General features: G+C 36.6%; 1 non-coding gene across 1 annotated transcript; it reads right to left on the reverse strand.

Moving 5' to 3' along the window:
• Positions 1–2,365: 2,365 nt before the first annotated feature.
• Positions 2,366–2,559, reverse strand: LOC128248616 (U2 spliceosomal RNA). The gene has a single exon (XR_008264799.1). It is a non-coding gene; the product is annotated as a U2 spliceosomal RNA (small nuclear RNA).
• Between the last annotated feature and the right edge of the window lie 2,011 nt (positions 2,560–4,570).

Consider the following 4,570-nt stretch of genomic DNA (forward strand, 5'->3'; position numbering starts at 1 on the left):
GGCCTCGTTGAAAACCTTAGCCATATTCGTTTTAAAGAATATGGCTAGGAACGAGGAAGATATGTTTGAATTTTTGGAAATAAGGCTCTAAATAGAGCTATTTCCGATTTGAAAAATATATGTTCACGAAGTATTTTGTGTTATACACAACTTATACAAAATTTTAAAACAAAATAGGTCTTTTAAGAGGTGAAAAATGCAACTTACATGGGAGCCGATGTGTCTACCGTCCGTCCATGATGATAGATAGATAGATAGATAGATAGATAGATAGATAGATAGATAGATAGATAGATGGATTGATAGATATATGGTGAACTTCTCCCCGTTTCTCTCAACAAAATTCCACTCACAAGGTACTTGTCCACCTGTAGCTATATTCAAAGAACCAGCTAACAGTATCAATGCAGGGAGAATGAGGCATAAACTCTGATTATGAAATAAGTTTCCTGAGCACATGGTCATGCTGGAGCAATGATTTCAACACACACAAACATCCAAATATATCACCACCATCTCTCTTGCATTTTCATTTCTATGTCTCTTTCTAAGTCTCTCTTTCTTGCTCTTTATTTCCACCTGGCATATCGTTATATCTCTTCTGAAGTGAAACACCTATATATCTATACCTGTATTATTCTCTTAACCTCTCATCAAATGACACAACATCTCCTTCCTCAATACTACTTCTGCTATTCAAGTGGACTCTGTCTTGCAAGTGACTTGGTAATGTCACTGGTGCTAGTACCACAAAAATGCACCCAATTCACTCTGTGGTTCACCAAGTGGTTGGTGTTAGGAAGGGCATCCAGCTGTAGAAATCATGCCAAGACAGGCAAAACAGTTTGGCACAGTCCTCTGGCTTGTCAGCTCTTGTCAAACTGTCCAACCCATTCAAGCATAAAAAGTAGATGTTAAATGACGATGATGATGATGACGATGATGACTATGATGGTGATGATGATGAGGACCACAATGACAACAACGACAGCGATGATGATGATCATCATCATAATCATGATCATGATGCTGACAACAATGATATGGTATTTATTTATCCGCTACTTATTTTCAACCTTCTGGCTGCAGCCATGAAGGGGTAAGGCTTCAAAACTTTGGTTGATCACAATATTGATTTCTAATCTGATACTTATCTTTATCGATCTTTATTTCTTGAACAATTTACAGATCATAAAACATACACAACATAAATAACATAGGTTTTTCTTTTTTTTTTTTTAAACTGAGGTAAACCTAAATATAGATACGTATACAGACAGAGACAAATATACATATACATTTATTCATTTTGCATCCATTTTCTATGCTAGCATGGGTTAGATGGGTATTATTTGAGGCAGAATTTTACAAAGAAATGCCCTCTCAGCTACCAATCTTTTCCTGTCACAAATCAAGTGTTTTTTTTTCTTTAGAAGCCTCCAAAAGACAGAGCAACAAGGAATGACCAACATCAACATCATTTTACTCAGAGACAAGCATTGAATATGATCATTCACACACTAGCTGACACTTATCCAATGTGCCTTGCAGAGGGACTGAACCCAAGTCTATGTGGTTGACAAATGAACTTGTTAACTAATATGCATAGATATATCCATATATAGGTACAAATGAAATGAACATTTATTTTTGAATGCAGAGACACCATTAGATCAGCCAAAGCATTGGGCAAATTACCTTTACAAAGCAGAAAACATTGTCAACAACCATATATATATATATATATATATATATATGTATGTATGTATATATCCTTTGTTTATCTTTTTATCTTTTACTTGTTTCAGTCATTAGACTGTGGCAATGCTGGAGCAATGCTTCGAAAGATTTTAGTTGAATGAAGCAACCTGGTACTTATTCTATTATTCTCTTTTGCCAGACTGCTATGTTAGACACATAAACACCAGTGGTGTGTTTACGTCCCCGTAACTTGGTGTCAAGCAGTGATGGGGGAACAAACACAGCTACAAGGACACACACACGCACACATACACACACATATATGCACATAATATATGCATATTGACAATGGGCTTCTTTCAGTTTCTTTCTACATGTGTGTATATGCACACACACACACACACACACAAACAAGCACACACACAAACACGCACGCACACACACACACACACACACACACACATATGTCTCAACACTATTCATTTGTAATAACAAAATATAAACTCCTATTGGAAAGTACCTCCTGCAAAATTGCTGCTCTTATGGTAAAGTTTGAAACCGTTATAACTAAATATAAAAAAAAAACATTACTATCATCATCATCATCATCATCATCATAGTTTAACGTCCGTTTTCCATGCTGGCATGGGTTGGAAGGTTGGGTGGCAAATGGGCTGAATCCTGGAAGCACTGCAATACCAGGCCAACCCGTGGCAAAGGTGGAGCAAGCCTCTAACACTTCGCCTTGTTCTAAAAATCAGTTTAATATTGATGGCCCTAAATAGGGACCGTATCAGATATTAAGCTGATAAGAACAGATACTACACTTTGATCTTAGCCAAAAGGCCGAGATGGAACAGATAGATAGATAGATATAAATATAGATAGATAAATAGACAGATATAAATAGATAGATATAGATAGATAGATAGGTAGATAAATGGATACAGATATAGATATAGATAGATAGATAGATAGATAGATAGATAGATAGATAGATAAATAGACGGATAGATAAATAAACAGAGAGATAGATAGATAATTCACATATATATGATAGATTGTTGGCACTCCATCGCTTACGACGTCGAGGGTTCCAGTTGGTCCGATCAATGGAACAGCCTGCTCGTGAAATTAACGTGCAAGTGGCTGAGCACTCCACAGACATGTGTACTCTTAACATAGTTCTCAGGGATATTCAGTGTGACACAGTGGGACAAGGCTGGCCCTTTGAATTACAGGTACAACAGAAACAGGAAGAAAGAGTGAGAGAAAGTTGTGGTGAAAGAGTACAGCAGGGTTCGCCACCATCCCCTGCCGGAGCTTCATGGAGCTTTAGGCGTTTTCACTCAATAAACACTCACAACGCCCGGACTGGGAATCATAACCGCGATTCTATAACTGCGAGTCCGCTGCCCAAACCACCGGGCCATTGCACCTCCACTTATATGAGAGATATGCATATGCTTATGTGTACATGTGCGTTGGCATTTATGTGTGTGTATGCATGTGTTTGAGTGTGTGTGTGTGAGTATGTGTGTGTTTGTGTGAGTGTGTATGTGTATGTTTGTGTGTGTGTCTGTATGCCCCAAAACATTCTGTCGGTAGATTCTTTTAAATTTTGAAAATAAAATGTATTTCAATAAACATCGACATTATAATCATCTAATGTGTGTATATATTTTGGTGGCGTCAAATTTTTATATCTGATAGCATTTCCAATATCATTTATGTAAATAATAAGTGGAAATGGATTTAATACAGTACCCTGGGGGTGAAGGGGAGCAATGCTGATGATTGTTGCTGGTCCACCAAATTTATCTACATTTTTGTTAATTCCATTTATCTTTCTACTAACTGATTCTCTCTTTCTTTCTCCCCCTCTCTCTCCGTCTTTCTCTCTCTCTCTCTCAGGAGCCAGCAAGTATTTTTGTTGTTGAGTCATGCTAGGTTATGATTAGCATATATGTGAATGAGAGTGATCTCAGCAAGCTGGCAAGTCACTTTATTACAGGAGAGACTGAGTGTGAAGGACCAGCTCACAATTTATAGGTCGTATGTTATTGTACTCTCGCTTGTTTATATAAGTTCATGTTGTTAAATGGTTTCACTGAGACCAGTAATTTTAGCCTAATTGTAAGAAATTTGAAGATAAGGCTACAAAGTACTATACCATGGTCTGTTAGGAAGGCTTTTATCCACAATATTATGAAGAGTGCTAGCAAGGTTGTTTAACACTACGTCCAAGATACATTTGGTACTTGGTGGGACAGGAAAAATATTCTTTTTTACATTCTTCAGTCATTTGACTATGACCATGCTGGAGCACCACTTTAAAGGGCCTTTTAGTCAAAGAAATTGACCCCAGGACTTATTCTTTGTAAGCCCAATACTTATTCTATAAGTCTCTTTTGCTGCACCGTTAAATTAGTGGGGCATAAACACACCGACATCAGTTGTTAAGCGATGGTGGAGAGACATACACAAAAACAAAGACACATGCATAAATATGTACATACTCATATATATATATATATATATATATATATGCCGGTGTTAAAACGGGGTTAGCTGATGAAGGAAAATGTTCTTTATGTGGCTTGTGTGTTTTCTGTACTCTGATTATCATTATTTTCTTGTCTACGTTTTGTTTGCAATGTCCTGTACCCAGATATGCATCTATACATACAGATGGATGTCGGTATGCACATACCTGTACGTATATATGCATACACTCATTTATTATTTGTTTTTATATATATTTATATATATATATATAATATAGATAGATAGATAGATAGATAGATAGATACATACATACATACATACATACATACATACATACATACAGACAGACACAGGGTGATAA

The sequence above is a fragment of the Octopus bimaculoides genome, chromosome 8 (genome assembly GCF_001194135.2).
Source record: "Octopus bimaculoides isolate UCB-OBI-ISO-001 chromosome 8, ASM119413v2, whole genome shotgun sequence".
Taxonomy (NCBI): Eukaryota; Metazoa; Mollusca; class Cephalopoda; order Octopoda; family Octopodidae; genus Octopus; species Octopus bimaculoides.